An 18,005-nucleotide genomic window follows, 5' to 3' on the forward strand; every position below is an offset into this window, starting at 1 on the left:
GCAGAAAGGGGGGCGGGAAAGATGTGCTTAGTGGTGGGATCCTGTTGGAGGTGGCGGAAGTTACGGAGAATTATATGTTGGATCCGGAGGCTGATGGGGTGGTAGGTAAGGACAAGGGGAACCGTATTCCTAGTGGGGTGGCGGGAAGATGGAGTGAGAGCAGATGTGCATGAAATGGCAGAGATGCATTTGAGTACAGAGTTAATGGTGGAGGAAGGGAAGCCCCTTTCTTTAAAAAAGGAAGACATCTCCTTCGTCCTGGAATGAAAAACCTCATTCTGAGAGCAGATGCGGCGGAGACGGAGGAATTGTGAGAAGGGGATGGCATTAAATCTTCCAGGTTTTGTAAACTTTTTCTCATCTGTCTTTATTACAAATCCATTGTCTATAAACACAGTCCAGATTAATTTGGCATCCAGATGAAGACCATAAGACCATAAGACATAGGAACAGAATCAGGCCATTCACCCCATCGAGTTTGCTCTGTCATTTCATCATGGCTGATCCCAGATCTCTTTCAGCCCCATACACCTGCCCTCTCACCATGTCCCTTGTTGAAAGATACATCTTAATCCTCATTGGATCATACAAATGCTCCACTTCTAGTCTGTTTCTGAAGTGTGAGTTTCGGGAACTAGGCAGAAGGCTGAAGAACAGGATCTCAAGTGTGACGTTCTCAGGATTGCTACCAGTGCTACGTGACAGTGATGGTAAGAACTGGAGGAGATGGCAGTTGAAGGCGTGGCTGAGGAGTTGGTGCAGGGAGCAGGGTTTTAGATTTTTGGACCATTGGGATCTCTTCTGGGGAAGCTGGGACCTGTGGATGGGTTGCACCTGAACTCGAGGGGGAGCAATATCCTTGCAGGTAGGTTTGCTAGCATGGTTCGGGAGGGTTTAAACTAATTTGCGAGGGGGATGGGACCCAGAGCGATAGAGCAGTGAAAGAAGTGCATGGAGTAAAGCCAGATCTAACATACAGAGAGGCTTTGAGGAAAGAGAAGCAGAATAAACGGTGTAAAGACAGTAAGGTAGAAGGGCTGAAATGCGTGTACCTCAATGCAAGAAGCAGCAGGAACAAAGGTGATGAATTGAGAGCTTGGATACATACATGGAATTATGATGTAGTGGCCACTACAGAGATTTGGCTGGCACCAGGGCAGGAATGGATTCTCAATATTCCTGGATTTCAGTGCTTTAAAAGGGATAGAGGGGGGGGCAAAGGGGGAGGAGGGGTGGCATTACTGGTCAGGGATACTATTACAGCTACAGAAAGGGTGGGTAATGTAGCAGGATCCTCTTTTGAGTCAGTATGGGTGGAAGTCAGGAACAGGAAGGGAGCAGTTACTCTATTGGAGGTATTCTATAGGCCCCCTGGTAGCATCAGAGATACAGAGGAGCAGATTGGGAGGCAGATTTTGGAAAGGTGAAAAAATAACAGGGTTGTTATCATGGGTGACTTTAACTTCCCTAATATTGATTGGCACCTGATTAGTTCTAAGGGTTTAGATGGGGCAGAGTTTGTTAAGTGAGTCCAGGATGGATTCCTGTCACAGTATGTGGACAGGCCGACTAGGGGGAATGCCATACTAGATCTAGTACTAGGTAATGAACCGGGTCAGGTCACAGATCTCTCAGTGGCTGAGCATCTGGGGGACAGTGACCACCGCTCCCTGGCCTTCAGCATTATCATGGAAAAGGATAGAATCAGAGAGGACAGGAAAATTTTTAATTGGGGAAGGGCAAATTATGAGGCTTTAAGGCTAGAACTTGCGGGTGTGAATTGGGATGATGTTTTTGCAGGGAAATGTACTATGGACATGTGGTCGATGTTTAGAGATCTCTTCCAGGATATTAGGGATAAATTTGTCCCGGTGAGGAAGATAAAGAATGGAAGGGTGAAGGAACCATGGGTGACAAGTGAGGTGGAAAATCTAGTCAGGTGGAAGAAGGCAGCATAGATGAGGTTTAGGAAGCAAGGATCAGATGGGTCTATTGAGGAATATAGGGAAGCAAGAAAGGAGCTTAAGAAGGGGCTGAGAAGAGCAAGAAGGGGGCATGAGAAGGCCTTGGCGAGTAGGGTAAAGGAAAACCCCAAGGCATTCTTCAATTATGTGAAGAAAAAAAGGATGACAGGAGTGAAAGTAGGACCGATTAGAGATAAAGCTGGGAAGATGTGCCTGGAGGCTGTGGAAGTGAGCGAGGTCCTCAATAAATACTTCTCTTCGGTATTCACCAATGAGAGGGAACTTGATGATGGTGAGGACAATATGAGTGAGGTTGACATTCTGGAGCATGTTGATATTAAGGGAGAGGAGATGTTGGAGTTGTTAAAATACATTAGGATAGGTAAGTCCCCAGGGCCTGACGGAATATTCCCCAGGCTGCTCCACAAGGCAAGGGAAGAGATTGCTGAGCCTCTGGCTAGGATGTTTATGTCCTCGTTGCCCACGGGAATGGTACCGGAGGATTGGAGGGAGGCGAATATTGTCCCCTTGTTCAAAAAATGTAGTAGGGATAGTCCGGGTAACTATAGACCAGTGAGCCTTATGTCTGTGGTGGGAAAGCTGTTGGAAAAGATTCTTAGAGGTAGGATCTATGGGCATTTAGAGAATTATGGTCTGATCAGGGACTGTCAGCATGGCTTTGTGAAGGGCAGATCGTGTCTAACAAACCTGATAGAGTTCTTTGAGGAGGTGTCCAGGCATATAGATGAGGGTAGTGCAGTGGATGTTATCTATATGGATTTTAGTAAGGCATTTGACAAGGTTCCACATGGTAGGCTTATTCAGAAAGTCAGAAGGCATGGGATCCAGGGAAGTTTGGCCAGGTGGATTCAGAATTGGCTTGCCTGCAGAAGACAGAGGGTGGTGGTGGAGGGAGTACATTCAGATTGGAGGATTGTGACTAGTGGTATCCCACAAGGACCTGTTCTGGGACCTCTACTTTTTGTGATATTTATTAACGACTTGGATGTGGGGGTAGAAGGGTGGGTTGGCAAGTTTGCAGACGACACAAAGGTTGGTGGTGTTGTGGATAGTGTAGAGGATTGTCAAAGATTGCAGAGAGACATTGATAGGATGCAGAAGTGGGCTGAGAAGTGGCAGCTGGAGATCAACCCAGAGAAGTGTGAGGTGGTACACTTTGGAAGGACAAACTCCAAGGCAGAGTACAAAGTAAATGGCAGGATACTTGGTAGTGTGGAGGAGCAGAGGGATCTGGGGGTACATGTCCACAGATCCCTGAAAGTTGCCTCACAGTTGGATAGGGTAGTTAAGAAAGCTTATGGGGTGTTAGCTTTCATAAGTCGAGGGATAGAGTTTAAGAGTCGTGACGTAGCTCTGTAAAACTCTGGTTAGTCCACACTTGGAGTACTGTGTCCAGTTCTGGTTGCCTCACTCTAGGAAGGATGTGGAAGCATTGGAAAGGGTACAGAGGAGATTTACCAGGATGCTGCCTGGTTTAGAAAGTATGCATTATGATCAGAGATTAAGGGAGCTAGGGCTTTACTCTTTGGAGAGAAGGATGAGAGGAGACATGATAGAGGTGTACAAGATAATAAGAGGAATAGATAGAGTGGATAGCCAGTGCCTCTTCCCCAGGGCACCACTGCTCAATACAAGAGGACATAGATTTAAGGTAAGGGGTGAGAAGTTCAAGGGGGATATTAGAGGAAGGTTTTTTTACTCAGAGAGTGGTTGGTGTATGGAATGCACTGCCTGAGTCAGTGGTGGAGGCAGATACACTAGTGAAGTTTAAGAGACTACTAGACAGGTATATGGAGGAATTTAAGGTGGGGGCTTATATGGGAGGCAGTGTTTGAGGGTCGGCACAACATTGTGGGCCAAAGGGCCTGTACTGTGCTGTACTATTCTATGTTCTATGTTCTATGTTCTGTACTTACATTTGACTGAGTTCATAACACTGACTTCATGTTTACAGTCAGCTTCAAATGTTCCAGCAATGTCAACAAGAATCAATAATTCTTCAAATTCTTTATTTCTAAGCACGTAGTACATTGTATCAGTGAACCAGTCTTAACTTTCTCAGAAACGACAAATTTGAAACCTCAGTAATACTGTGATATTTTTACAACAACACTTTCGTCGTTGTTCTCATATAAAAGAAAATTCCAACTGTGTAGCAACAAAGGCTATGTGCATGGGGGCATTTCAGTTACTGCATGGCTGTGCACTCGCACAGCTTAGAGGTTCAAAGGATCAAAGGTTTGTTTATTATCAAAACATGTCTCCATATACAACTCTGAAGTTTGTATTTTTCCAAGTAGCCACGAAACAAGAAAAACATGTAAATCATTCAGAGAGAAACATCAAACTCATTTCCTCACTGTACAAAAATGAATGGCATCTCGATCACCAATCCCGGCCCCCACAAAACCCCCTCTCTCTGCCCAAAACAGAACAGGAACATTGACGTCCCCCTCAAAAAAAAAACCCTCCCTGCACAAAAACATCAACCCCCAAACACTCTGTCCTTGCACAAGAAAAAGAAAAGGAACAGGCAATAAAAATACAGAATATAAAAACCATCAGTCTGAAAAATTCCACAATCCATAAACACTATAATCCAATCCATGAACGCAGAACTACCATACTATTTTACAATATCACCAACATTCATCAAAAGAGGACAGCACATGAGGCAACGAGGCCTACCCGCCTGCCACAGTGAGCCACACAGCGATAGGCCGCTCACAGACTCCTTTTCTGGCAGCGATCAAATGGCAGGCAGTGAGCGCTGAACTCTCGCTCGTCTTCTGCATTCGCCTCGATGTCTCTTCTTCCTCGAAGCTTTAATCAGCAATTAATAGAGGCTTTAAACAGCGAAATGGAGCTGAGTATCGGCTCACGTCCTGTCTCAAAGTTTCTTCGTATCAAGGCCGTCCGAGTATGCGCTCGCTTCCCAGAATCTTCTCGGAGCCAGGAAGGCCTTGGATCATTCAAATGATTTCCAGGCTATGAATCACAGCCTCTAACAGTCCCAGAAACACATTTAAGGTGAAAACAGATGTAAACGAAGTGAAAAAGCTATTTTTGTTTGCTACCTAGAAGATGTCGACCGTGGGAGGATTGTATGCTGGCGCCATCTTGACCGGATTTGTCAAGGAGGGAGCAATGAACTGGGGACAGGCTGTGAATAGGCGATCTGCTCTATGAGTGAATGGGAGCTGTTTGAGGGTGAACACTTCCTGTCCCTCTGGTCTCAGCCCTTCTTCTCTGGAACCAAGGATTCCAGAGGTTTCCCTTGGCCCTCATTAGTGTCCATACTCAATAGATCGTTCTTTGAAATGTCCTTGAAGGGATTCCTCCACCAGACACATCCACTCCTCTCTTCTCCTTTCCACATTTCACTTGGCAACTCCATTAGTAGTTCTTTCATTCCCATCAAACATTCCCCATCTTACCATGTTCCCTGCAACCCTTGTCTTTTCACCTCTTCTCTTCCCCTCATCCATCGAATCAGGCGTTTTCTCAGGTGGGGACACATAAGTTTCATCACTTCAAGATGGTATGTTTGCTAAATGCTAATGAAGGATTAAATACATATCCGTGACTTTTGGAGCAACATTATTGGAGTGAGGGTGCGTCACGCAAGAATCTCAAAACCGTAGGGTCGCCAGCCGTGACAATTTTTTGGTTTTGGTTTGGCTGCTGCAGACTTTAAGATTCGAAGGGATGTTGGTGGGGGTGTGTGAGAGGGAAAGAGAATGTGACACAGAATCCTGGGAAGGAACGAGAGTGGGAATGGGACTGGTTGAACTGTCCTTCTGGGCATGACCTCCCTCTCTATTGCAATAAATAAGCAAATGACCGGAAGAAATGAAGACAGAGCAGAATATATGACTCAACAGTAAGTTGTGATAATCAGGGATTCATTACCTTACGTTGATCAGGAATTTGCTGCCTTAACAGGGAGAGGGTCCAGAGGAGGTCCACAAGAATACTTGTGGGGACGAGAGGATTTTCACATGTGGAGCGGTTGATGGCTCTGGGCCTGTACTCGCTGGAGTTTAGAAGGATAAGGGGGATCTCATTGAAATTTATGGAATATTGAAAGGACTGGATAGAATAGACATGGAGAAAATGCCCTGTATAGTGGAGAGTCTAGGGCCAGAAAGCACAGCCTCAGAATAGAAGCAAGTCACTTTAGAACAGAGGTAGGGAGGAATTTCTTTGGCCAAAGGGTGGTTAATCTGTGGAATTTATTACCACAGACAACTGTGGAGGACAGATCACTGGGTATATTTAAAGCGGAGGTTGATAGGTTTTCGATTAGTAAGGGTGTCAAAGGTTATGGGGAGAAGGCAGGAGAATGAGAGGGATAATAAGCCACCCATGATGGAATGCTGGAGCAGAGACATTGGGCTGCATGGCCTAACTCGGCTCCTATATCTTACATCTTGTGATCTTAAAGGGCGTGGAAACAGATTTAACAGAAAAGGTCAAAGAGGAGCAGAATTTTCACTTGAAAATTAAAATCCTTGCAGGGCTTGAGGGGAGAGTGATTGTGGTGTTGCTTTGAGAAAGACCTTCATGAGAGGCTGGTCCAAAAGGTTCACTCTCCTGGCATTCAGGATGAAGTAGTAATCTGGGTTCGACATTGGCTTCATGGAGGTGATAGTAAATGGTTGTCTCTCTGACTGGGGTCCCATGACTAGTTGCATGCTGTAGGGATCAGTGCTGGGACTGTTCATGTTTTTCATCTACATGAATCATTTGGATGATAATGGAGGAAACTGGATCAGCAAATTTGCAGTTGACGCCAAGTTTGGGGGCACAGCGATGAAGGCTATCAATGCTGGGTTCTGGACCAGCTGGAAAAATGGGCCGAGAAATGGCCGATGTAATTTAATGTAGACAAGTGTAAAGTTTTGTACTTTGGCAGGAGAAACCAGGGTAGGACTTAGACAATGAATGGTTGGGCACTGAGGAGTCTAGTAGAACAAAGGGATCTTGGAATACAGGTCCATAATTGCTTGGAAGTGGCATTATAGATCATAAAGAAAGCTTTTGGCACATTGGCCTTTCTAAATCAAAACGTTGAGTACAGGAGTTGGGATGTTATGTTGAAATTGTATAAGATGTTGATGAGGCCTAATTGTGTCCAGTTTTGATCATCTATACGTTTATACCTAAAGGAAAGATATCATAAGATTGAAAAAGTACAGAGAAAGTTTACAAGGATGTTGCTGGGACTGGAGGACCTGAGTAATAAGGAAAGGTTCACTGTGTTTGGGCTTTATTCCCTGGAGAATGAGGGGAGATTTGATACAGGTACACAAATTAATGAGGGGGTATAGATAGGGTAAATGCAAGCAGGCTTTTTTTCACTGAAGTTGGGTGAGACTAGAACTAGAGGTCATAGGTTAAATGTGGAAGCTGAAATATTTAATGGGAATCTGAGGGGGATCTTCTTTATTCAGAGGATGGTGCAAGTGTGCAACGAGCTGCTAGCAGAAATTGTGGATGTGGTTTGGAATGAAACACTTAAGAGATGTTTAGATAAGTACTTGGATGAGACTAGACAAAATAACAGTTTGGTACTATCTAGTTGGAGTGAACGGCCTGTTTCTATGCTGTAGTATTCTATGATGCCATGACTCTATATTGGAGTCATCTTAAGCAGGTTGGTCTGACTGTGGTGTATAAAGTTGTGATGTTGTAATGTACACAACCATAAATATCAATTAGGAGCATCTTAAAATGACTAACTAGCCCGCAAAGCACTTTCCTGTAGTTATACCAGAGAGCAGTCGTACGCCTCACACACCCCGTTACAGGAAGTTTGAGTGCAGCCAGTTACAAGGTTTAGAGATTCTTGCTATGCAGTGACTCACTAATGATTAAGTTACTTTAGCTGAAATGATTCCAGCTTGAGGCACAGTTTACAGTGATGGTTATTTGAACTCATCTTTGATTCTACTGATGCCTCGTTGTATTAGGGTGGGTGAAATCTGTTAAATTGGTTCATTATTGTCAAATCTACATGAAAAACTTTGTCATCGCATGCAATCTGTATAGATTATTTCACAAGATCAGAGACTAGGCAGATTAATAGTTTGACAGACTAGGTGGGCTGACAAGTCCGTTTCTGTATCGTATTTCTCTATGACACCAGTGCATCAAAGTACAGAAGAAAAGAATAACAGAATGCAGAATATACTGTTACAGAGAAAGTGCAGCTCAGGTAGACAAGAAGATGCAAGGACATAACGAGGTAGGTTATGAGGTCAAGAGTCCATCTTATCATACAAAGGGACCATTCGATAGTCATAACTGTAGAATAGAAACTCTCCTTGAGCCTGACTTTCACTTGTTTTTGTATCCCCTGGAGGGGGGGAGGAGGGATTTCTGGGGAGGGAGGGATTGTTGACTGCTTAACTGAGGCATCGGGATGTGTAGATAGAGCCCATGGAGGGGAGGCTGATCCCTGCGAGATGCTGTGCTATGTCCACACAACTCTCTCCAGTTTCTTGCCACCTTGGTCAGAGATACGATGCACCTGGATAGCCAGTTCTAATGAAAGGTCTCGACCGGAAATGTCAACTTTCCGTCTCTCTTCACAAATGCTCCCTGACCAGTTGAGATCCTCCAGCATTTTCACTGTTGCAGCGCCTGCCGTCTCCTGTGTCACCATATATCTGGATAGGATGCTTTCTATGGTGCAAAGGGTGGACCACAGATAGGGTGAAGAAGTAATAAGGGTTTTAAGGATGAAGAAGAATTATAAAACCCATACAATTTCATTTGGCTCAGTCAATTTGGACTTTAATGCACCATCAACCATTGTCCACCTTTGGTGGAGATCATCACTGAAGATCTTTAGCTTGAAACATAGACCACTTCTGTCTCCACAGATGCTGGTGCCTGCCAGGTGTCTCCAGCAGTCACTGTTTTTACTTGAGGTCTAGTTCCTAACTGTTTGCCCTCTTATACTGAATGCACTCTTTGACTGGTCCTATGCAGCTCCCTGGGGTAGAAGCCTGTTAGCTCTGTTCTGAATGGCTGATCCTTCATTTTTAGATGGTGGATCCTGATTCTAGACTTCCTAGTCAGGGGAAATACGATCCCAGTATCTATCGTGTTGAAGCTCCATAGAAAATTGCCTGCTTCACCTCTCATTCTTCGACAGAGTAGGTCCGGCCAACTTCATCTGGAACACACTGCCTGAGTGACCCAGCGGAGACAGATACTCACACAGCATTGACGAAGTATCCAGATGAGCTGAGTAGACCACCTGGGATTAGTACGTCTGGGCACTTGGTCAGCATGGACATGGTAGGCGGAAGGACCTCTTGTTATGCTGTAGGACTATGACCCTGTGAATTCACATCTCTCTGAGATGTTAAATTCCCTCATCACCCCTGTGGTCCAAGGAGAATGATTCCAACTTCTTCAATTACTCAGAGTTACAGAGGTAAAGGCTATTGTTGAGGCTGTATTAGGAGTACTGGGTGTAGTTCTAATCACCCTGTTATGGTTGGACCATATTTGAGTGCAATTTTGGGCATCTGATTTACAGGAATGATGTTGAGGTTTTGGAAAGGGTATTGAAGAGGTTGATCAAGATGTAGCCTGGATTGGAGGGTGTGAGCTCAAAGGAGAGATTGGGTAATCTTGGATTTTGTCTGGAGTGTCAGAGACTGAGAGGAGACCTGATAGATGTTTTGAATATTGCGAGAAGCATAGATAGGGTAGACAGCCACAGTAATTTCCCAGGGTGGAATTGTCACATACTAGAGTGATGCATTTGAGGTAAGAGATGGAAAGTTCAAGGCAGATGCGTGGGGCAAGTTTTTTACATGGAGAATGATAGGTGCCTGGAACAGACTGTCATGGTGGTGGTAGAAACAGATACAAAATTGCATGTCGGAGACTTTAAGGTTGACGCATAAATATGCAGGCAATTGAGGGATATGTATCATGTGCAGGCAGAAATTATCTATGTAATTTGACATTGAGTTTGGCAGGGGCTGAACGGTCTGTTTTGTGTGGTACTGTTCTGTGTCAATACAGCATGCGATCAGCTCAACTCAACCATGCCAACACAGTGGTCTTCCTTCTCGTTGTTGATACTTCCGTGTGTACAATCTTGTTGCTGATGTGTGTTTAGACAAGGGGCACGGTGTTTTCCCGCTGGGATTTTGCCAGCACCTTTGGGATCTGCTGCCTAGTTGAGCTGCGGCATAGCAGCACGGGTGGAAGAATGTGGAAGCAATCGATGGAACAGGTCGTGTTTCAGCAAGGAATCTGCGACTGAGGAATGCAACCTGCTGTAACCTGATTTACAGTCACTGCATCGCAGATATTACATTACAGCAGATATTTCATGATCAGAAGCATTCTTTACCATCACCTGTATTGCCAGGGCACCTGAGGGGAGATGCTTTTCACTATTCAGGCATGCATTGTCTACGGAGTGCGCTATTTCATCACCACCACTACCCCTTACCAACACCCAGCTTCCTCCACTGGGCACGTTGCACTAGAGGGACAACATTCCTGACATAATAGGTAGCCATGGCAACATTTTGCATTTATATAGCACCCATAATATTGGTGGGTTAAGTTAACCATGTCTCTCATGGTGATCCACATAAGGAGGTAATCAAATACATTCAATTGTGAACTGTACACTGGTTTATTATTGTCACAAATACCGAGGTACAATGAACAAATATGTTTTGCATGCCATTCATACAGATCAATCATTACACGAGTGCATTGAGGCAGTACAAGGGGAAACAATAACAGAATGCAGAATAAAGAGTTAAGAGTCACAGAGAAAGTGCGGTGCGGATGGACAATAAGGTGCATGGTCATAACGAGGTAGACTGTGAGGTCAAGAGACCATCTTATTCATTAGGGAACCATTCAGTAGCCTTCCCTCTGGGTCCTGGAGGTGGAAAGATCAATAGACCTGTAAGTAGATTTAATAAGATCATTGTTAAATTCTATTTCTCCAAGAATTACTAATAGAGTATAATAGAAGTGTTAAATGTTAAGAGTTTGTTAGACAGCAAGAAGATCCAGCAAGTCAATACCTGAAGAAATACAGCCAGACTGCTCGCTAGGAGACTTGATTATGAGACAAAATCTCAAATATTTTGGCCACATCGTGAGAAGACAGGATTCCTTGGAGAAGACTCTCGTGTTAGGTGAAATAGAAGGTAAAAGAAGGAGAGGACGACAGAAGCTATGATAGATTGATAATATTACTCAGGCAATGTGTATGACCTTGGGGGATCTTAGAGAGGCAGTTTCCAACAAGACAGAACAACAAAAATAATGGAAGTGATGAGTAGATATGCAGAAAGCAGAGTGCAAGAAGTGACCACACTCCCACACCATCTCGCTTGGTCTTGGACCAAAAGGGAGGTCTTAAGTAATTGGCATTGGTTTATTATTGTCACACGTAGCAAGGTACTTTTTTATTTGCACGCCATTCAGACAGACGATTCCATACATGAGTACGTGGAAATAATAAAAAAGGAAAGCAGAACGCAGAATCCAGAGATTGATCAGTGCAGGGGCACAAATGAAGTTCAAGGGCCTTGTTGAGGTAGACTGGAAGCTCAAGTATGCATCTTCCAGCATATGAAATGTTTGTTCAAGAGTCTGATAACATTAGGATAGAGGCTGTCCTTGAGCCTGGTGGAAGTGTTTTCAAGTTCTTTTATCTTCTGTTGGGTGGGAGAGGAGAGACTAAAGAATTGCCGGAGTGTAAAGGTCCTTGATTACACTGTCTGCTTTCGGACGGTAGCAGAAAATGGAGATGGAGTTAATGGAGGGGATGTTGGTTTCTGCAATAGAATAGGCTACATTCACATCCCTCTTGGGGGGGGGGGGAGAGAGAGAGCAAGTGCATTACCCCTGTGCAAAAACTGTCTTCTCTCTGTCTCCACGAGGTCAATGAGGATACACGTACATGCCCTCATTGACTTATTTGCATCTCCAATATAAGCACAGAGAAGAGGCTGAGTGTCTGGTTACACGCCCTGCAATGTGCACACACATACTTGGAAGTGAAGCATTGTACAGGAAAGGACAGGGATTACGTCTGCAAAAGGAATCCAGCTCTGACAGGAAATAATTTTTAAATAAGCACATGTGCAACAATGAAACAGGTGGATCTGCCCATTGAAAGAATGAAAGAATTGCTTTTCTTTATCAGCATAATGGATAGGAAAGATTCAGAGGGAAATTGGCCAAACACGCGTACAAGGGGCTAGCTTACAAGGGCACCTAAAATTCCTACTTGTGATGCTCTCAGCATCCCTGATGGTTCTCAGTGCATCTAGTGCATTGTGAGGTCAGTCCTTTGTTTGGCTGTGCAGCAGCTACTGATGAACACATTACCCACAGCCGTGGCCTCAGGGACCTGCAAGATACCCTGATTTCCACCATCCTGCAGGAATGTATATGGAGCGAGTTGCCAGAGGTAGTGATTAAAGCAGATTTAGTAACAACAGTTAAAGGACATTTGGACAGGTACATAGATAAATAGGGTTTCAAGATTTGAAGCTTCATGATTTCAATATCCATTTATTATCAAAGAATGTATAAATTATGCAACCTTGAGATCTGCTCACTCACACGTAGCCGCAAAGTAAGAAACCCGAAAGAACTCAATTGAAGAAAAAAAAGAATAAAAATGAAAGAATAAAAAGGGCGAATGGGAAACAAAAGAGGTACTGCAGCTGCTGGAATTCTTGAGCAACATGCTCAAAATGCCGGAGGAACCCAAAAAGTCGGGCAGCATCAGCGGAAGGAAATTAACAGTCAATGTTTCGGGCCAATACCCTTCATCAGAACTAGAAAGGAAGGTGACAGAAGCCAGAATAAAAAAAGTTGGAGGAGGGGAAGGAGTACAAGTTGTCAGGTGAAACCAGGTGAGGGAGAATGTGGGTGGGTGGGGGGGGGTTGGGTGAAGTAAGAAGCTAGGAGGTGATAGGTGGAAGAGGTAAAGGATTGAAGAAGAAGAAATCTGATAGGAGGGGACAGTGGACCATGAAAGAAAGGAAAGGAGGAGGGGCACCAAGGGAAGAAATGGGCAGGTGCGGAGAAGAGAAGGGTGAGAGGGTAACCAGAATGGAGAATGGAGAAAGAGAGAAGGCAGAGGTGGGAGTAATTACAGGAAGTCAGAAAAATTCAATGTTCATGCCATCAGGTTGGAGGCTACACAGATTGATTGTTTGCCCCTCCAACCTGAGTTGGCCTCAATGTGGCCGTTGAGGAAGCCATTGACAGACATGTCAGAATGGGAATGGGAAGTTGAATTGAAATGGGTAGCCATAAGAGATCCTGCTTTATATGGCGGATAGAGAAAAGGTGCTTGACAAAGTGATCCTTCAATCTAGAAGAGGCTGCACTGGGAGCACTGGATATAATAGATGGCCATCTCACTGATTGGAGACCTTCTCTTGACTGTCCCATTGATGTGTCACTTCACCTGTTTGTGGCCCTAAATGGTGGTAAAGAGGAAGGTGTAGGGGCAAGTTGAAAGGAGAATTTGGACAAACTAGGATTGTCTTCTCATGAATGGTATAGGCTGGGAGCGGGGGGGGGGGGCAGGAGCAAGATAAATCAATTGGTCAAATGGTGTCAGAACAACAAACTCACACTCAATGTTAGTAAGTATTGACTGTGGACTTCAGGAAGGGAAAGTCGGGAGAACACATAGCATACCTCATTGAGGAGTAGGCAGTTGAAAGAGTAAGCAGATTCAAGTTCATTGTTGTTACCATCTTGGACGATGCATCCTGGGCCCAACACATTGATCGTCGTGGCTACCCCTTGAGGTCAAGGATGATGGTCTTCATTCTGCTGATCTATTTATGGGCTCTCAAGTGGCTTATGAGTCCAATCCAGGCTTTGAAAGTTCTTCCGCATTCAGGACAGGTAGTTCCAGATGACAGATCGGGCTTTGGTTGTTGCTGCCTCTCTTTCCATTTTCTTCTCTTTTCTTCTAATTCTGCACATCTGTTGGCTTCGAAAGTTGCTGTTCCTTCTCGGATGATGGCTTGCCAGAGTTTCCTGTCCTTGGCATTGGTTTCCCAATTGTTGATGTCGATGTTACATTTCTTCATGTTGGCTTTTAAGATGTCTTTGAATCTCTTCTGTTGTCCGTCTCTTTTACATTTGCCTTCTTTAAGCTGGGAGTAGAAGATTTGTGTCGTCATGTTGTTCAGTCTTTCATCTGAACAACATGACTGCTCCATCTTAGTTGGTTCTTGAAGACGTAGGCTTCAATGCTGTTGTTTTTGCTTCATTTAACACACTGACGTTGGTTCTTCTATCTTCCCAGCTGATATTTAAGATGTTTCGAAGACAGCGTTGATGGAACTTTTCAAGCGCTTTCAGATGTCGTCGGTATGTTGTCCGGGTTTCTGATGCATGCAGGAGCGTTGGGATCACCACTGCTCTGTACACTAACATTTTGGTGTCTGTTCAGATGTCACCATCATGAAACACACTTGTTCGGAGACATCCAAAAGCTGTGCCAGCACATTTAAGACAATGTTGGATCTTGTCATTAAGGTCGACATTAACCCTGGAAACCATGGACCACTTTCTGTATCTTGGAAGTCACCTCTCCTCCAATGTCGACCCTAATGACGAGATCCAACACATTGATACAATTATGAGGAAGGCATGCCAGTGGTTCCACTCTGTTAGGGATTTGTGGATATTTGGCATGTCACAAAGACTCTTGCAAACTTCAACAGAGATATGGTGGAGAGCATTTGGACTGGATGCATCACAGTCTGGTGTGGAGGCTCCAAAGCATAGGGTTGAGGTAAGCTACAGAGGGTTGTGGGCTTAGCCGGCTTCATCACAGGCACAACAACTCTCCCCACCATCAATGACATCTCCAAGAGGTGGTGCCACAAGGAAGCTGCATCTATCACTGGCTCTCCGTACATTAGGCACCCGAAAGCCTTGGAACAATGCCAAGACACTTATGAAATAACTTGAGGACCAGCTGGAAGGACAGATGCACTAACACCAGCATACTAGAGGAGCATCTCCTCCATGATAATGCAACACCAACTCCGATTGATAGGTCATGTCATCCGGATTCATGTCTTCCCAAACAGATACTTTACTCCAAGTTGAAGGAGGGTGAGTGAGTCCCTGGTGGGCAAAGAAAACTCCTCAGTCAGCCTGAAGAAATTCAGCATTACATCTAAACGCTAGGATGACGTTGCACTCACTGGAGGAAATCTGTTCAAGGCGGAGCGACGCCACATCAGATCGACTTCCACCGTGCCACAGAGAACAAGTGCCAGCTGCGAAAGGAGAGACTGAACAAACCAAAGGACCCAACCACTGACCACAGCCACCACTTACCTCTTGCCCACACTGCACCAGAGTATGTGGATCCTGCACTGGCCCCTGCAGCCACTTGAGAACACATCAATAGACAACTCCCTAGGAGAACATCAGACTCGACTCAAGTGATTGCACTACCGCTACTAATACTGCATCTATCACTATGGATTCTCACCATCTGCAATAGCCCCTCTTCTCATTACTACCATCGAGGGAGAGGTACAGGAGCCTGAAGACCCACACTCAATGCTATAGGATCAGCTTCCTCCCTTCCATCATCAGGGTTTTGAACAGTTCATGAATCCACCTCACTCCAACTTATTTGTGCTATTTATGTATTTTTGCAAATTATAGTGATTTTATACCTTTGGACTGTGCTGCTGCCACAAAACAGGGAATTTTATGGAATAGAAGACTGATAATAAACCTGATTCTTATTCTAATTCTAAATCCATGTTGACTCTGTACAAACCTGATTTTCTTTTCAAGTTTTTTTGTTACTACATCCTTCTGTTTAACCTTTTCTCTTTCTCAGGATCCTGCACCCCATGATGGGGGCTTTGAGATGGTTAGTGTTGTATAGTGGGAGCCAATTTGTACTCATCAACTTGTGACCGTTGGAGAGATGAGGTATTCAGATAATCGGTGTCAGCATGTTGATGTGAGGATAGGAGATAGCCCAAGTATCAGGGAGAACTGCCCTTGTCAGATGCACAGTGGCAATGTAGTATGCTAAACATCATTATTAATGCTATACAAATGTATTTATTTTCCTGCTCAAGGAAGAACAGATGCAAAAATAACCTCAGGATGTCAATGCAACAATTTATTCTGAATACTCTGAAAGGAAGGCATTGATCCAGAACACATTACCATCAGAACGTGCTATTTCACAACTTTCACATTTGCTAAATATAGTCAGGAAGTGCACTCAAAGGTAATGATGCTGGTGACATTAATGGCTGCCCTCAGCTGAAGGTGCATTGGTGCCAAACACCTGTGTGTGTGTGTGCCTCTCCCTGCCCTAGTTCTGAGGAAGGGTCCAAGATCAACATCTGCTGACCGGCTGAGTGTTTACAGTATTTTCTGCTTTGTATCTGTTCTGTCTTAAACACCTGTGGAACCACAGCTTCATTTCCGGAAGACAAAGCAATTCATCCTGAATAATTCTGTCTCTTCTGTGAGCCCCTTGAGTTTCATGGATATTTTCCCAGAAATCTTGCTCCACTGAGGATGCTGAATCCTTCCGAGAATTTTTGAGGATCATTTGGACTATTAGTGATCTGAAGGTCGCTAGTTTGAGCCTCAACTGTGGCAGTGTGTTTGTGTCCTTGAGCAAGGCACTTAACCACACATTGCTCTAATCTGTGCGAGGAGTGGCGCCCCACACAGACTTCCAATCTGTACCTTGTAAGGCATGAAGATGCCCGATGCAGGCCTCTCATGGTCTGAGTCGATGTTCCCTCCCTCCCCCTAGACTATTTATCCCCTTTCCTGAAAATGGGGTAAATTTCACTGGGATTATCCCAAGTAGCATTTTTATTTATTTTATTTTTGTTTAGAGATATAGCACAGTAACAGGCCTCTCCAACTCATGTGACCAATTATCTCACTAACCTGTAAGTCTTTGGAGTGTGAGAGGAAAGCGGAGCACTCGGAAGAAATCCACACGGTCATGGTGAGAATGCGCATACTCCTTACAAACAATGGTCGGAATTGAACCCAGATCACTAGCACTGTAATAGCATTACACTAACTGTTATGCTATAAATTTTTCATGCCCGACAGCCACAAGTGACAAATGAGGACCAAGGAATTGATAAGGAAGTGCAAGATAGGACGTGTGAGTAGACTGGAGAGAAAGGTTGGGGTGTAAAAGGGAAAATGTCAGTCAGGGCAATTGTGGGCCCCTGATAGAGACAGGACTGTTTCTAATGGCAGAGGATTGAAACAATTACTTTGTGTCTTTCTTCATGGAAGAGAACAGACGAAACCAGGCAGGATTAAGTGTCTAGTAGGAGGAACTGGAAATTATGCCATGGACAGTTCCCGTCCCAGCTACAAAAGGAGGGGGGCTGGGCATGGGGCTAGTAATCCCATCATATAAAAACCTGGAGCTACACAAGCACCAATAGAAGCTTCAAAGACCTCATTTCTTGGCGAGGAAGAATCTTCACTTAGAAGATGTATGACATTATGCGGTGAAAGCAAGAGCAACAGTGCCCATCAAACTTCTATTGGCTCAGGACAGAGGACTTCGGTGAGTTGCTATTGGTGACCTCTCCCTCAGTAGGGGCTATTGGGCTGAAGAAGAAGAAGAAAGAAGAAGAAGAAGAAGGAGGAGAAGGAGAAGGAAGAAGAAAAAGGAAGAAGAAGAAGGAGAGGAAGAAGAAAGAAGAAAGAAGAAAAAAGAAGAAGAAAAACAAGAAGAAGAAAGAAGAAGAAGAAGGAGAAGAAGATTGTGTGTGGTTGGGAATGGTGGGAGGGAGGATGAATAGATGAGATCAATTTTCATGGAAATACACTTTCTTCAACCATTTAACTTTACCAACTTTTCTTGGAAAAAGTTTTCAATACACCAATGTTCCAGCAGCTCGAGATGTAAGTGCTCTGTGCTTTGCATCACGTTCTAAAGCATGCTATTTAGAAGCC

Source organism: Mobula hypostoma, chromosome 4, assembly GCF_963921235.1.
Source record: "Mobula hypostoma chromosome 4, sMobHyp1.1, whole genome shotgun sequence".
NCBI classification, from domain to species: Eukaryota; Metazoa; Chordata; class Chondrichthyes; order Myliobatiformes; family Myliobatidae; genus Mobula; species Mobula hypostoma.